Source organism: Rhinolophus hipposideros (genome assembly GCF_964194185.1).
Source record: "Rhinolophus hipposideros genome assembly, chromosome: 2".
Taxonomy (NCBI): domain Eukaryota; kingdom Metazoa; phylum Chordata; class Mammalia; order Chiroptera; family Rhinolophidae; genus Rhinolophus; species Rhinolophus hipposideros.
Window position 1 is genome coordinate 29,794,559 of NC_138048.1, and position 18,116 is coordinate 29,812,674.

At 40.5% G+C, this 18,116-nt stretch overlaps 1 protein-coding gene across 2 annotated transcripts in view; it reads left to right on the top strand.

Moving 5' to 3' along the window:
- Nucleotides 1-5,448: 5,448 nt before the first annotated feature.
- The window catches only part of COL8A1 (collagen type VIII alpha 1 chain), a 150,547-nt gene continuing 137,879 nt past the window's right edge, over nucleotides 5,449-18,116 (top strand). For both annotated transcript variants that reach the window (XM_081076444.1, XM_081076443.1), the window contains exon 1: nucleotides 5,449-5,574. The gene's annotated coding sequence lies outside the window, so the exon portion shown is untranslated. The remainder of the gene's footprint in view (nucleotides 5,575-18,116) is intronic.

Consider the following 18,116-nt stretch of genomic DNA (forward strand, 5'->3'; position numbering starts at 1 on the left):
TTCCTAATTAAAGAAATAAAGACGTGAGGCACTAGGGAAGCAGAGAAATTTACAGTGGAAGTAAAGAACTTCCTAGAAAATCAAATCAACTAATTTGGACATCAAGTAAATCTGGCAAAATGGATAGAATTTTCAGAAACCAGGGGGCTGGGTGGGGTGGTTCTATTTCCATCAATGGAAAGGAGAATTACTACTTAATTCAGAGGCAGAGTGTTAAAAGGCTTCAAGGTTTAGAGGCTGGTGGCTAAATCCAGGAGACTTCTGCCGAGTCCCGAGATTTAAGAGAGAAAACAATGACGGTTAAGAGCTAGTTAAGTGACAAATAGTATACCCACCTTCTGAGATTCTGTATCCAGAATACAGGCAATGTTTAATGTTGGGGTGTAATCCTCTGGTGCAGACACTGGATTAATGCCCTAAGAACTCTTACTCCCATGCCTAAAACAGAGAGCATGTATCATGGAATGTTGGGTCGACTTCATAAGGACATTGAGTAAGAGGAGTATCCACTGACTGGCACAGAGCAGGCATCTGAAAGGTGGAAAGAACTTGAGAGAGACTGTCTAGTTAAGCTTCCTTATTTTACATACAGACAGTGAATCCAGAAAGCATAAAACATGTACCCCAATTTTTCATGGGTAGTTAGTGGCTGAGCTGGAACTAAACCCTAGGTTTCCTGCCACCTCTGTCCAGTGCTCTTTATTTATAAAGACAGTGGGAGCTGTGAGGCAGTCATCTCTAGGATCACCTGAGTCAGGCAGCTCTCTACCATCGACACCAACAGGAAAACAGTGACTCACAGAATCCAATGTTCCCTTGGAATGCAGGAGAGGTGTGCCTTTCTTCCGTGCTGTGCGCCTTCTCAATTTTTGTAAATAAAACCCTATTTTAAATGCCCTAGGAGAGCTGGCAATTTTAAGTGCCTTGCAGGCCAAGATCATACTTGGTGATACTTAGCACAAGCTTAGGCTGACTGACAGATGGATCATTTGATAGATGGAGAGCGAATTTCTGTACTTGAACTTCAAATTATGGGTAATTTTTGGCTTAGACCAAAAGCCACATTCATTTGCATTTTGAAGCACTTAGGAGTGGCAGGAAGAACCGGAGGTTGAAATTTGCCCAGGGTAACATAAAATAATTGAAAGTTGGCTCTTTGAAAATGTGAAGGTATAGCTTTTAAAGCCAGATTCCATTGTTTCCTAATCCAGGCATCCTTGAAAACTCAAGGAACTCATATATCAGACCTATTATCTGGGGATAGAAACTTTTTGATAACTTGAAAGCTATAACAGGTGAAGAAAAGACTTGTTCCTCTGACACACAGAGCAGATACCGCCCTTCACTTTAATCCCATCTGTCATCCTGGCCACACCCTGGGAGAATCCTGCCTTCTTCTCCTTACAATCACACGGGGCACTCACTATAGAAACACTCTGGGCTACAGCCACATTTATTTCTGCCACTTCAGCCAGGCCTCCAAGTCTGCAGATCAAAGACACTTAGTTTTCTTTATTTCTAAGTCTGCTCATGGTCCTAGACATACTGGCAGACATTTATCTGCAAAGCTACTATACAGACACTACCCAAAGAAAAGTGAAATCTTAATACTATGCCATTTCCATCATGCCATTTCTGCTCGAAAGTCTTCCTTGACTCCTCATTGCCTACAGTATACAGTTCAGACTGCTGAGGTGACTTTCAAGGCCTTCCACAGGCTGACTCCACCTCTCCTTTCCTGTTTCTTAGCCTCATTGTTCTGCTACATAGGCCCTTCCCTTCAGTCATGCTGGTCAATTCACCACCCTCCGAATATGCATGAGTCTTCCCCCAGGTGAACACGTTCCTTCCTTGCCCTGCTGTTCATCGCCCATCTATGCAAATGCTACTTTCCATGGCTCAGCTCAAATACCACCTCCTTCCTAAAGTCTCTTTGCTACCCAACTACCAGGATTTCATGCTTTTTTTTCCTCCATGAGAACAGAATTACATTCTTGTTTGCCTCTGCTTTGAATAGCCCACACTGTCTGGTGTCTGTTCTTAATAAATATTTGTTAATTGATTAATTCTAAATAAGCCAAAAAATGTTTCCATTTTCAAAGCTCTTTAAAATAAGGTAATCATCTGTAGCTGTTATTAAATCCACACAATGGAAACTTCAGAGCATCTACTGTGTTGTCATTGGATTCCTTTCTTTCCACAGAAGACCAAACTAGGTCATTTCAAACCTCAGTCACCTTCAGAGAGAGTCTAGAAGGGCATGCTAAAAGTCAGAAAAGAGATCACATTCCTGGATTCCAGACTTTTAATCCAGCTCTGCTACTGAATCAGATTCGGGCAAGTGTGAACTGGAGAAATGAACTAATCATTAGCATCATCCAAACAAAATGAAAGAAGCTCTTTTGTTACATTGGCTGAATATTCAGGTTTGAAAGGAGGGAGTAAGGAGGAAAACAAAGAAGAAAAATACAGCCGTCAATTGCCTTCCCTTAAAATGCCTTTTCTGTTTCTATTTTCCCCAACTATGTGATGGTACTGGAATGTTTGGGAGACATTAAATCAGGACTGAAAAGATAGTTTGCTGTAATCTGATGAGGATATCTACTAATATGTTTATTAACCAGATGCTCCTCTAACTGGGTTCTATTTCGTTTGACCAGAACACATTTCTTTGCTAAACTAAAAAGTGCCAGAAGTGGTACCCTGCCTGTAAAATCGCATCTGATTTCAGGAGTCAGCCCCAGAATAGTCAATTGCAGTCCTATTTCTAGGTCCAGAAATGGGGTCATTCATTTCATAGACTTCATTTAATGGATTTGGCCACATCCTCAAAAGACAAACATACTATTTGGAAAGAGGAAAACTGAGTTATGGAGGGTGAGAAGAGAGTAAAAACAAATAGCAAATGGGCAGGAAAGCTAATGTGACAGTTCTATCTTTCTAAGCATTCATTAATTATTTCACTCATTCATTAAACTAATAAATACTGGTCATTCTCTATGTGTCAGTGCTCAATAGTCATTTATTCAATAAGACTATACATATCAAATGAGTACTTATTTTCTGCTAGCTAGTTACCCACTAGACGTAACTTCTTCACATCCCAAAAAGTTACTGAATATAATTTAAATACGGGGGCATAGAGATGAAAAATTATAAATATTAAGACAAATAATCAATGCCAAAAAATCATGAGTAACATTTGCATATTTTTTCTAATGTCAAATTTGTTTATGATAAAGATATTAAGGTTTTCCTCTCATATATCATTAATCTTCCTTCATATTCCAGGTACATAGGGTCCTACTTGTTGATTCCCAGGTGTATCCAATTGAGAATAAGCTTAGTTACAAAGAAAGCAATTGAGGCTTTGAGCTCTAGAGGCAGACAAGTAGGAAGACAAATAGGTAAAAAACTAAGTCCAGTGCAATCTTAGCACATATGGCAGGTAGTATTATTAGTATCCAATGCCAGTATTGAGTATTTTCTTAACAGATTTCTTTAAAACCCTTTTGAATAGTTGTGGACCTCTCTAGACCAATGGTTCTTAAAAGGAAGAAGGAATTTTGACACCCCCCCCCCAGAGACATTTGGCTAAGTGTAGGGACATTTTCAATTTTCACAACTTGGAGAGGGAGGGTGCTACTGGCACCTGGTGCGTAGAAGCCAGAGATGCTGCTCAACATTCTGCAGTGCACAGGCCAGAGCCCCACAGCAAAGAATCGTCTGGCCCAGGACGCCCGCAGGACCCACTTGGAGATGGCTCTTAGCCATCACTTTTCATTCTGTTGGTGCCCGGTAACCCCTAAAGACATCAGGATCTAATGTGAGACCAGGTTAGGTGTTCTACATGGTAGCCTGATGCAGAGGGCACAAGCTTTACAAGCTCTCAAGCTGTGGCTCCCCCTCTTGTCAGCTTGAGCTAATTGCCTAATCCCTTTGAGATTCATTTCTTAAAAATAAACAAAAACCTACATGATATGGGTCATAATTACCTCATAAGGTTGTGGTGAACACTGAAGCAAGTTTTATAACATTTTATATATATATATATATAAAGTTATATGTAGTTATATATACCGTGTTTTCCCAGAAAATAAGACCTAACTGGAAAACAAGCCCTAGCATGATTTTTCAGGATGATATTCCCTGAACATAAACCCTAATGCGTCTTTTGGAGCAAACCTTAATACCAGACCCCGTCTTATTTCCAGGGAAACAAGGTTGTTTTATATATTGTTATATATCAATGCATTCAGTAAAAGTTCCCTTATTTTTTTCCTAGCCCACCCACCCATCCTCCGGCCCCTCCCTAACCCCTCTCAGTATCGCCATCTCCAAGGCTCAGGTTCTCTTTCAAAATGCTTTAATTCCTGTGGCGGCAAAGATTAAGCTGGGGCTGGGAAGTGAGTCACCACTCAGCAGCTAAAAAGCTTGTTTTTCTTTCTCCGAATGTATTTGTTAAGAATTTCTGCCTGATTCTTCAGCGGCTTGTTGGTTGAATCCTCTCTTCATGTTTAAGACACAGAGAGCGAGCGAGAGCTACGGGACCAAGACATTTTCCAATCGTTAGGAATGAGACTTTTTTTTAAATACCGAAAATACCCAGAGGGCAGAGAGCCCTGAAATCCTGTTACATAAGCCGATGTTGGAGGACCAGGGCTGGTTTTGAGGTTCCTTTCTCCAAAAGCCAATCTCTGCTGATCCTCCCCAACCTTTGCTGGATTTACCTTAAAGCTGCGGAAGTCTCAAGAGGGGGCCAGTGGATGCTGCACACGGCCGGCAGCACGAGGAGAATGCAAATAAGCACCGTCGGGAGTGACGAGGGAAGGGGCTGGGCTTTAGCTGCGGGCGGTGGGGTGACAGGGGCCCCGGCGCCCATCCAGCGGGTGAGGGTCCGCCCTGCGCTCCCGTCCCTCGGCGCCCACCCCGCGCCTGGGCTTTGCTCCTGGGGCGCCTGGCTTCCCTTTGCCTGGCTCAGGTTCAGTTTTCCTGAACCGTTATTTAGCTTTTCAAACTCACAGAAAACACCTTTAATTATAAGAATCACCCACAACCCCACCCCCGCCACCGCCACGGCCCCCCCAACAATGTCATACAAAGGAAGGGGGAAAAAAATCTCATTCCCCCTTTCCTTCCAGATCTTGCGTGTTTGGATGTCTCGCTCTGTCTCCGATTCATTTTCTCCCCAACCTTTACCCACATGTGGTCTATATCCCTTTCTCTATTTCTTTATTTCTCTTCGTTCTTTTTTTTTTTTTTTCGTTCTCCTCCTCCCTCCCTCTCCCGTTTCCACTCCTTCCTCCGCTCCTACCCCCCCCCCCGCGCCGCCCGGTCGTTCCTCCCTCTTTCGGGCTCCCTGCTCTGCCCTCTCCGCCCCTCCGAGAGAAGAGTGTCCAGCTCCTCCCGAGGCCGCCCGCCCGCCGCTCCTTCCCTGCCCACCTACTATGAGGAGCGGCTCCTCCCACCTGCCCATAAAAGCCAAGTGCATGTTACCAGCACCAGATCAGAGCCCTTTCCCGGTCCTCTCCTGTGGGAGCCCCCAGCCTCTCTCCTGGATCTTACGTGCTCAAGGTAAGACAACCCTTCTGCAGGCATCTGACCTACTAGGGGTTGCTGCGGGGAATAAGTCTCCTCTGGTCCACACGCATACTGCTGGGTTAGAGCTGATTCTTAGGGATGCCAGATCAGCTGCTCCTTTAACTAGCAACTGGTTTGAAAACAAACTTCTGTTTGAACGGTAGACTAAAAGTTCATTTGGGGCAGAAACAGCAGCATAAATATTGCAAAAATCTTTTCTCTTTTTAAATCACTTTTCCCCTTGGAGCTGACTGTTGCTGAGGTTAAAATGTATCCGTTTGGGGTGTTTTACTGACGTTTTTCATTGTAAATATCTCACGTATCAGTGGAGGCAAGGAAAACTTTGTCCCATTGTCAAAAATGTACTTTAAAAGAACACAATTAGCTTCCTAAAAATAGCACAGTCAAAAGGTCTGCTAACAATTTTGCGATGTTTTCCAAACCCCCAAGACATCTTCTGTGAGTCCTTTAAAAAATATCTTTCCAGGTTTAAGTGCTTGGAAAAAATGATGTGAACGGATGCTCTTTACGCAGGACAGCAATCAGGTGGCTGGTAGATAGGAAAGAACAAATGCAAGTTTACTAGCCAGGGCAGAATGTGCTCTCACAAAGCTATCTTTTCAAGAGGTCCTAAAATGAGAATTGGAAGTAAGAAAGTGTATAAAAGGGCTTCATGAATTTCTATACACACACCTAAACATAAAGCGTTTCAATATGTTTCACAGTAAGAAAAAAATACAGGCTAGATTATACAATACTTCTGTGTATACCAGATGGTTGTAAAGAAAGATCAACTAGAAGGTTTTGGAAGTTTGAACCCTGTTTGCCACCTTCTTTTCCCTCATCCAGTAAATTAAAATTGACCTGATTGGCACCGATTCTCACAGAGATCGGTGGTTAAGCTACCCTCATTTTTAAAGACTGATATCTTCTTATTTCTGAGGTCCGAGAATGAGTGTTGTGCACCTGTGGAAGGAAAATCATACTCCACAGCTACTTCTGTAAAACCAGACACTTGGTCCATGAAGTTTGCCATCAAAATCTGTGGGCTGTGTGGGATGAAACTCTCTCATGTGGGAGAAAAAACCCTCTTCTAATGTTTCCTTTGGGGAATTGCACAAGACCGCTTCAAGACGGCAAACCAAAGCTGGCAGTCAGGAAACCAAACCACTATTTCAGCTCTTAAGGTTCTTAAAGTAAGAGAGGAAAAGTTCCACTTTTTTTTTTTTTGCCTTGTTTATATTGTTTAACTTAAAAAGAAAAAACTCACCAAAGCTGTAAAAATTGCTTCACTATTAAAGAAAGTAGAATCATTAGAAGTTTAACTGAGGGTCTTCCAAAGTTATTCTCCTTATGGTTTGCATATCAAAAGAAATAATAAAGATATTTTAAAATTCTGTTTGGCATGGAGGGGATTCAATGCTATTATTTAAATGAAAGAGTTATAAGTAAAGCTTTCTGTCATGTGAAATTTTGCTTCATTGGAAAAAATTATTGCAAGGAGTGCGGTTTCCTTTAAGAAAATGATATAAAATTACTATTGGCCAAGATAATATGTGACCTGGGCATATTAAAATAGCTTTTATCTCGAGCCACAGTGCATGCAGCTTGCTTCATATCTGATATAAGTGGGTAATCAACCATGACAAGAGCACAGGTATGGGACAAGGCCAAACCAAGTGTGTGGTATGTCCAAGTTCATTCTTCTTTTATGATAGTGCCGGACTCACTCCCATCATCACAAGGGTGAAAATATACTGCTTCATTCAGCAGATCCCCTTAAGGAAAGTTATCTTTTCTTAAAAAAAAAAAAAAAAAAAAGAAAGAAAAGTGCTCCCAGTGTAAAAAAGCTCCCTGTTGTTCCTAAGTTTGGGAATGAAAAGTGTTCTCCCAGGGTTTGCTTCTGCTTTTCCTGGCAGTTGATTCACTCAACTAGCTATGAGCCATTTAACAGTAACTGCCTTCCCCATGTGCCATCAAGTTCAACACCCTGAATAACTGGGTGAGATCATCCTACATTGTTCATGATCTAACTTCCCTAAGGGCCTTTACAAGACACTTAAAATGATTCTTTCTCCATAGGGTACATATCAAGCAAGACGACACTTCCCTCAAGTTTTTAGAAAAATCATTGGTGGGGTGTTATGTAGTTACCCCAGTGCCTCCTCCTTTGCATAGGACGTGGAGACATGAGTCTCCTCTTTATGCCATTGTATGGCCACCCCCAAATTAAGTTCATGGCCATAACCATCCAACATTATTCCAGCAGGCTTTGAACAACTCCTTTAATGTCTCTCAAAAAAAAAAAAGATGAGAGAGCCTACCTGGTTCACTAGAGAAGAGGGTGCTTTGCTAATTTTGAGGGACTGCTACACCTAGGGAAACACGTGATAGATTTTATACTATTCTCAGAGGTACAAAACAATATTCTTTTCATGTTCAGAAAGTGTATCCCACTGTATTTCCATTTGTGAACAAAAACCAAGGAAAGGAGAATGGGAATAAGTAGAGAATTGAGAGGGAAGCTGGGGAAAATCACTCCTAGGAAGTGCCTCAGGAAAATAGGAAGATCAGAATCTCTGTTACAAACGCAACTTCTTTTTGCCCCTATTTATGTGGAAGATGAGATGTGGGAGAGCAAAAATCCATATCTGCTCTTGTTTTTCTTTTTTAAATCAAGGAGAGGTAAGATGGATCTCTACTGCACCTTTCTCTAACAGAAAAGAACAGCTCAGTTCTAAAGACCAAAAATGATTGCAAGTCTGCCCCACATTAAAACCTACATGATTTTGCCAGTTGTACTTTTGAAAGCTGTATTGTTGGTATAAAAACCCCCTCAGAACATATTTTTAACTAATACGTGATTCACACCAACAAAACCGACCCTAATTCTCCCCAAGCACCCAATGCTGTGTAATCATTTGCAAGTTAGAAGTTGGAAGCAGCAATTTACTCCTGCTTATCCATGGTGACCCACTTGGGTATGGCAATTTGCAAAGTGATTCAGATGGAGCCTTATTTCTCAACTTCCTCCAAGTAACCCTCTGAGCACTTGGTCTTTCTTCATGCACTGGCTTTCCCTTCCACTAGGCATGCATAAACATTCATGTGCATAATTCAAAGAAGGTACATATCCCTAAACTAGAATGCAGTCTTCTCTTTGGAGAGGTGCATTGTTCAAACTATTGAATGAAAAGAAAAACAAAAGGAGAGAGAGGAGAGGTGGAGGTTAAGGGGAGAATGAATGCCCTTTGGAATTTAGAAAATCTCTTTAGCTCTGTGTGAAGAGGACTCCTGGCTAACCCAAAGCATCCAGAATTAAAAAAATAATAATAATAAGACCAGTTCACAGATTATTACAAAATGGTGAGAATATAATGAAAAAGTGACCTGGGAGTCATTAACAGCAATTTACACCCCACAGTACTAAATTAGAGCTCTGCTAACCTTCCCCTTTCTAGAGAAACTGGGAGTGAAGAGTGGGAGAGAGAATTAAGCACATTTCAGCACTAACTGGTGATGGAAGGAGAACTGACTCTGGTTGGTGAACACACAATGTGATATATAGATGATGTATTACAGAATTGTACACCTGAAACCTATGTAACTTTACTAACCACTGTCACCCCAATAAATTTTAATTAAGAAAAGAAAAAAGAAAAGGCGCTAATCTGGTATTTCACTATTGCTTTGGTAACTATGTTTGCTGTTTGAGGAAGGAGGTTCTTTACAGTCTTTCCTCAAGCAAATAGACTTGCAGGAAAGGGGTTAAAGGGAGTCATACAAGGTCAAAGTCTGTGATGTGGAGGCCCTGTGTATGCAAATCCACAAAGCAATGGAAGTTGCATGAAATCAAACTGAAGTGACTGAAACAAAAATGTTCCCGAAAACTGGTCATAGAGTAATCAGTTACATAATAATGAATTCTAACTTCTCAATGTAGCCATAATAGCAACAGCAACTCCCAGCATCTATAGCTGATTATATAAAATATTAAAACACCCCTGATGGTTCACCTTCAATCACCTCTATTAATTTTGTGCTCACTTCCATTGTCTTTCCTGGAAAACAAAAGCTGCCCCTCACTCCTTCAGCACAGGGTTTGCAAATGCAGTCATGACCTCTCTGTGTTACCCTTTTTTTCTTTCAGTGGAAGAAATCTCTTTTCAATTCTTATAAATCCAGTTTCTGGAGTACAACTCATATTTGTGGCTTTTGTCATTACCAAAAGTCTCATACTTTTCTTAAATAGGATGTACATTTTTACTCCCACAAATAAAAAGGCTTTACATTTTCTAGACCTTAATTCATATATCTGGAAGAAAGATAATTTAAAATTGCTACTTGCCTGAAATAAAGTTTCAAAGCAATTTTATTTATCTAATTCCTACTGTAACTTCTTGGGGATTAAAAAAGTAAGTTAGAGAATCACAGACTATAAATGCTAAAGGGATCCTTGGAGCTAATTTTAACTAAAGTTAATTTTACAGCTGAGAAAAGGTCAGAGAGGTTGATATCTTGCCCAAGGTCACCCAGACGTGTGTAGCAGAACCAGGGCTGGAGTTAATGTAACCAAACTCTCCGATTATAGCTCTGTCTTGAATAACTATAATGTGTCTTTCCCATACAGTGTGTATCTCTGATGTCTCTGACTATACTGAGAATTCTGCTGGAACGTAACACACATGTTTCTCAGAACCCATAACCCGGTAGAGGTTTTGGGCTACAGCTGTATCTCTTCTACAGAATGTCTAGAAACATTGATCCAAACCTCTGTGAAGAGGGAAATCACTGATAGTCATCATTACAGGGACCTTATATGTTTTTTTCCATTCCAGGACCTAGTATATACCTAGTAGTTGAGTGGGTGACTGAATGAAAAAAAAAAAAAAAAAAAGCTGAGTAAAGTATAAAATACCCATTTTTCTTAACTCCTTCCTGGAAAAACAAAAATCCTTATAAAGAGTCAATAGGTGCGAGGTCGGAGGGATAGTGGTTGGGGGCGGGGGGTTCACAGTGTGAGGGATATAAATGATGAACGTCTAAGTATTACCTTGTCTTGTACACCTGAAACTAATAAATTAAAATAAAAGAAAAAAGAAAAAAAAAGAGTCAATAGGGACTTACAGGTACTCAAATCCCAATATATCAACTTTAAGATTCCCACTCGCTTTAGGAAACGTAGGAGAGTTCAATAGCCTTAGCAATGACTAAGCCATTTCTCTGCCTGCAGTACCTTCACTAGTCCTCCCACATTTTCCTGACTACGAGAAACTATACTATTTTTACAACAGGCTTAAAAATCTAGTTCCAATATTTATGTTACAGAACAAATGTATTATTTTGGATGAATTTACAGCATAATCTTCTCCCACCCAGTAGACACTGGCACCTTCCCAGGTCTTTAATGAGAAAAAGGGCAAAATACGCATAATGGACAGTCAGAGAAAATTTTGAGGGACATACTAGTTGAGGGGTGAAGGCATGAGATGTGCTGTGACAAAGGGGAGAAGTCATCAAGAGGTCAGGGGCATAGAGAACCAGATGGTGCAACTGAGAGGGTTTATTCCTGAAACAGAAAAGGGAGAAACTCCAGAGAATTTTGAGATGCTGGAGAAGAAATTTTAATATGACTGTCTGAACCAAGACCCTCTCAAATGTTTGAGAGATGATATCCTATTTGGGTCAGGCTTCTTTTGGGACAACACCATTTGAGGACTAGCTTTATAAGCATTATATCTATCAAAACTCTTCTTAACCCTCGACTGGACTTCACTTGGGAAAAGAGCCTCATTTGACCTCATTTCGCCTTGACTCTGACCCAGCATACTAACTATGTCATCAAAATGTTCACAGCTAAGATCGCAAATACAATTTTTGGTAGTATTTAAAGTTACTCCAATACAGAAAATGATGAAGGTAGAAAAGCATATTCATGCATCATTTCTGGAAACAATTTACCCTAAATAAGTGGACAGATGTGACCCCAGATGCGTCTCCACTTTCCTCTAAAGCATGCCCGACAATTGTTTGCATATCTTTGAAATAGTAATTGTGTTTCTGAAATTGATTTATTGTATGTTAAAACTTACATGGTCTATGACTAAGCACCATTGTGAAAACATTCTTTTAAGTAAGTCTTTCTTGAAGACTGCCTCTCTTAAGCTCTCTATTGCTGTGTTTACATCACAGGATATTTAGGCATTGGCATCATTTGGTGTGCTGAGATTAAAGACAATTAATCACTTCATGTGCTACTTTTCCAACTCTAACTGAATAGGCTGGGTGTGGGTGTCAGCTGTTGGCTTCTCTAGGAAATAAAATGTATCCAGCCTGTTGAGGAGCTTCTCTAGCCCCCTCTGTTAGCTAGATAAAACAGCTGTTCTTCTGAAAGCCCAGGCCACTGGCCTCCATAATTAAGGCTTCACGTACTAGGGCAACTATGGCTGATTTGTGCAGAAATTTTGCTACCTGGAAGCAGAGTGGCTAAGCCCCTGCTGCCTTCAGTTCAAGGACAGCGAATCTTAAGAGCTGAAGAGCATTGTCCTGGGGCAGCTGGGAGGTATTTTGGCAGATATGATCCCATTTAGTATGTTCCTCCAACTATCACCATGCACTCTAAAGATAAACCTAAACTTAGTTCATAAATTCAAAGTGATGACTGTATATTATTATATGTCTTTAAACAATTCTACTTAGCGACTGGCCAGTCTTAAAGTCCAGGGCTCATAGTGTTGATCTGTGCTATAAACTCAAACAAGTGGCCTCTTGGTAAAAGGCAGACACAAGATAAGGCCAAGAAGTACATAAGGGAGACGCTAGGTGGAGCTAAGAATTTGTGGCTTCGGTGGCCAAGATTGTTGAGGTTGGAAGAATGAGGGAAGAAAAGGGATCTGCCGCAAAAATATGCTATTGAATCCACAATTCCTAGTATAACAACACGTCCGCTTCCCCTTCCAGCTCTAGTTTATTCCCATCTCCAGCTGTTCACATGAGTGGGGAGGAACATCCCTGACCAGCAGAGGGAACTAGGGGGCTAAGTGTCTCAGAAGAGAAACCTGATTTCTTCCCAGAGGGGGCCCTGAGATTTGAGTTTTTCTGATAACAGGCAGGGCAAGGTGTCCTTTGCCACCAGTGGCTAACCTGCGCCGTGGGAATGTGTCACATTGTTGGTTTCCTTGCAACATATCCCAAGTTAAGCCTCTAGGAATAAATCACCTGCATTTCAGCAATGCCAGAAATGTCCAGGCTTGCAGAAGTTTATTAGAAAGAAAAACCAAAGCAATCTTAGAAAATGTTATTCCTGAGGCCACTACCAGCCAAGACTAAATGCTCAATTCAGTAATAAACAAACTCTGGCAGCTGGGGGGCATGAGAGACAAACACAGAGAGCGCCAAGGGCCCGAGAAGATCTCATGAGTTGAAAAGGGAAGTCCTGGGGCCCTGCCATGACTAGACCCTCCTGTCAACAGGAGAGGGGAAAGGAGCTGGAAGAAAGGACGCAGAAATGGGCCAAACAGCCTTCTCCAGTCAAGATGGCCCAGAACCTGCACTCCTGGATCTGGGTCTCTCCAGGGAGCAGCCAGAGCCCTGCCTAGACTTAAGTGAATACCTTTCCGTTGAACATTTCCATTGCACAGCTGTGTGGGGATGGCTTGTTAAGACTTGAGATACTTGCATAATTCAGAACCCTTTGGGGGATAAAAATCAATTAGGACCATACAAAAAAAAAATCCTTGGCACACCAGAGAAGGACTGCTTGCTTTGTAAAAAAATATGACATTCACAGGAAAACAGAGCAGTCTTCTCTTTAAGGCTATTTCTGATGTCAATAGAGATGACGCTATGAAGTTGGTATGCATGTGGCCTGAGAAGCCCCGTTCCAGAAAATCTTCAGTGTGTTAATCTCAAAAACACCTTGACTCTTTCTGGGGCCTTGGGCAAGTCATTGATCCTCTCTGTGCCTTAATTTATTTATCTTGCATAGAAGAAAAATTCTCAAATAACCACTCTCTGTACCATTTAAAGACACTTGAGGTCTTGCCAAGTGTTTTACAGAATGATGCTACTTAAGCATATGTTGTTACTGTTACTTAGTACAGTGAATGGATTATGTGATCAACACCCGGCAATGCCTCATGGTATTTACACAAAACCAAGTCAAAGGGAATAAAATTCTAAAGAAGCACATAACCTTCCAAGATATAGCAAAAACATTTTTGTGTTTCAGAATACAGAGGACAATTCCACGTCTCAAAGGGTCAGACAAGGTCAAGGGTAAGTAGAACAGGGAAAAGAAAAAAAAATTATGGCTCAAGAGTCTCAAAAGGCCTATATGTTCACTTGTCTATATTTTGACACTAGTCTAAAGATAATTCCTCACACACAACAGAAAGGTTTTGTGATTCAAAAATTCTATTTTAACTGGAGAAAGATGAAATGTTTAATAATGACTGTTATATTGTATAAAATCTCTGAATGCCTCTTTTCAGCATTTTCCAAAGTGTATTTCAAAAACAGTAATACCTGGGACAGTAATATGTGTTTATGCAGAAAAGGGTTGTATGGTCACAAAAATTTTAGAAACACTCAGTGAAACAATATGATCAATTTTATTCACTGCAAGACTTCACAAAGACCTTAATATGCTATGTACGTATTCTTCAAAAACGTCACAATCAGTAATGTGTCTTAAAATTATTTGATTATAAATCTTCCCAACATGAGAGCATCTCTTGGGACTGGTATTCTATGGAACAGCTTGGGAACCGTGTAGGAATCACTTCATTATTTCAGGATCTGCTGGGCCATGGTACTTTCAGTGTTGCTAGCTATTATGTAATATACATTGAATGTCAGTATAGATTATGCGTTATGTCAAACCATAAAATAAGAAACAATTCCAGTGTGATTTCTAAACCCAGATAGATGAAAAAGGAACAAAAGAAGCAGATGAGCATATCTTGGACCCACAGTTCAGTCAATAATAATAATAATAATAATAATAATAATAATAATAGCAGAAATGCCAGAATAATTTAAGTATTTTACCAGTGCTTGATAGAGAGATGGATGGATGGATGGACGGACGGATGGATGGATGGATGGATGATGGGAGACAGGGAGAAAGGCAGAAAGGCCAGAAGTTCAGAAGATCAAATAGATTGAAATGATCTCTTTCCTCTTCTTTCCCAACTGTCTGGATATTGTATTATAAATAGAGAAATGGCCAACAATGAGCAATAAGTCCAGTAAACAAGGGGCCTAAATAATTCCATTAATTAGCTCAACAGTCTCCAAACTGATCATTTTGTTTCGCCTTAAAGACCATTAATTAACTGGGATCCTTGGCCAAACATCTTCCCTGAGCATTTACTTTCTCACCATCAATAGGCAGCTAATTCCTATAACAGGAACACACTTACTGGTATTTGTACATCTTGCTTCATCAGGGATTATTTGGTTTATCTATGACACTCAGAGCTCCCACCCCTATCAAATTCCCTATTTCTCTTAAGGGCCCTACTCTGGGAATTCTCTTTCCCCTTCCCAAAGGTAATGCCTGGAGGCCAATATTCCAAAAGCAGCAGAGTGGAGCACCCTCTGCTTTAAGAAAATAAATAGCTAACAGTCATCCAAGGCAAACACTCAAACTCATCATTATTAGTTATAATAGGTATTATGTATTAAGTGTGTAACAGGACCAGACATTGTGCTAGTTTCATTATCTCTATTCCTTATATTAACCCTACAAGGACAGTACTATTATTCTCAATTTAAAGACGAGAAAAACTGAGCCTCTACTTGGTCAAGTGACTTGCCCAGGGTTACACAGCTAGTAGGAAGGGGCAGAACCAGTATTCCCATCCTGATCATACTCCAAAAGTCCATAGAATTCCTGTTGCCTCTCCTGATGTTTCAGAAAAGGGAGAAAAAGCATCAACTCCCTATGACAATGCCTCTGACTCATAAAGAAAGTGGGAGAATTCCAGTGGCTCTGTTCCTAGACACTGCTGACTGGCTCTGTTTCTTGTTTAATACTGTGATTTTAATTTCTTTTTCTTTCTTGTATTTTTTCCTAAAAGCATGCTGTCATTTCAGAGCCAAAAAAGTAAGGGCTGTGTAACTAGAGAAAAAAATAAAAGTTATCATTTCTCCCCAGGGTAATTTGTAAGAGCTTAGGTTTCTCCATAAATTCTCCCCAGTGATCACAAGTTGCTTGGATCGATCTGGTAAAGAGAATGACAACCTAGCATGTCATTCCTAAGGCGGTAGAAATGCCCATGATTGTATGTGAAACAGACTAGAACAAAGTCACTGCGGCACATTAAAGAAACTTGAATCTGGCTCGTCAGATCATTCTCTTTGGCGTTACTTTTACTATAATCCATAGCCAGATGGTGAAAATCAAGACAACTTAAATGATTCCCTCAAGCCATGTGAGTCACCTACACAAATGTCTATGTTGTCTACACCTACTGCTTAACCTGCCGTGAGGGTATATATGGAAATAAGTATACCTTGATCCCTGCCTTTGTTCTGTGCCAAAGACAGAACAGGAAACAAGGTGTAGCTCTTTCCATAGGAGTGCGTTCTGCTATACTTTCTTGCTTTTGTACTTGATCTTCCCTCTCTGCATGTGGTATTTCCTGCTTAATCTACTGAATTAATTTGTATTCCTTCAAATTCAGATCAGGTGTCCTCCTCTGAGAAGACATGGCTGCAGCCAGCCTGGGCCAGACTACATCCTGCACCTCCTCCATGCTCTCTAGCACTTTGTTCATAGCCCTGCCATGGCTGTGGCCCTCTGTACATGGTTGTGGCATTGGCTTGTTTTATGTACAAGACTATGAGCTCATTGCAGGATTCGTGGCTTGTTTATCTCTGCACCCTCAATGCTTTGCGTATAATCAGAACTTAATTCATGTGAAAAGGAGGAAAGTAAAAAAAGGATGGGGGAATAAAATACAGTGATGGTGAATGAGAAGGCTCTAAATATACTTTTCTCTATCCCCATAGATTGTTCCAAGACACACGTGGACCTAAGTGCATTCATGCACGTGCACGCGCACATACGTACAGAGTTACTAGGCCCAATTCTGGAACTAACTATGGTGTACAAGGTGAACTCCTATTGGTATACTAATATTAAATATTGGCCTTTTATAACCAAATTACATAAGGGAAAATTATTTGCTGGGTGGTACCACTGTCCCAAGACCGTCAGTATTCTGCTCAAACATTTTCAATGGAATTATGAAATATAGAACACCTTAGCTTAACAGTGACATCCTTCAACCTCTCCCACTCCAGTCTATCTTTCCATTTTCATCCTTCTCCAGTTCGTAACAGGAATTTGACCTAAGTCTGACAAGATATTATTTCATCAAACATTCCTTTTTCTTCACTGAATGTCCCTATTGTCCTTTTCAATACTTAAGTCTTCCTAAATATTGCATCCTGAATTGATCTTTCCCTATTCTCAATAGACAAGCAGTTACTATAAATGTCAGCTATATGTAGTAGCCTATATACTGTATTGAAGAACTCAGGGCTCTCTACTACTTTCTGCAGTGATGGAAATATTCCAAATCAGAGCTGTCTGATATGGCGGCCACCAGCCACATGTGGCTTCTGAGCCCTTGAAATGTAGCTGAGATACTGAATTTTTAAGTTTTAGTTTATTGTAATCTTTTTATATTTCAAATTAAATAGCCATGTATGGCTAGCGGTCTCTGTATTGGACAATACATATTTAACCTTTCATGTACTGTGCTTTGTAGCCCTTGCTGAGAATACTAACCACTAGAAAAGTTGCATAAGGTGCCTTTTTGTATCCCCAGTAAATGCCATAGTCACATTAGTGTTCATTAAATGTTGTATTCAATGCATTGCTTGACTGGGTCTTCCTCTGATTATTATATTATCTTAAGGAAGTCTCACCTACATAAATAATTTTAATAAAATAGTACAGATGGTATTTGCTTTTTATTTAATGGCTTAGACTCACTCTGAATGGTACTATATCACTAGTTGGATCTTTTATCACTATACAAACAAAATGATATGAAGAATGATCTGAGCCTCTGAAAGAGAAAGTTCCATTGTTCATTAATGTCTCTTTTCCTTTTGGGGGCAAAAACGTGTTTTAAATACCTGATGACATATAGAATTTCTTCAATTTTCAATGTCACCATTTCTACAGAGAAAGACTGTCCCCAGGTTCAGGTAACAGTCTTCCTTTTCTGTCCCCCTGAAACCTCATCGCTTTCTGAAGGAAGTTAGTTCTTTATCATAGATTTTCCCAGAGCATTTGTGTCTGTCTTTCTGGTGAACAACCTGAGTCACTTGGAAGAAGACTAAATCCTTTACTAGCAGGTCAGGGGAGGTAGCATGTCTTTGGAATTTGACAATGATGTGCCCCTGGCACTTGCTGGCTTACAGAGGGCCCTCCAGGAATCGTTATGCCAACCAGCCAGCCATGCAATAAAATCCTGTGCCTGACAGAGCCAAGAGCAATGTGATCAAACTGTCTG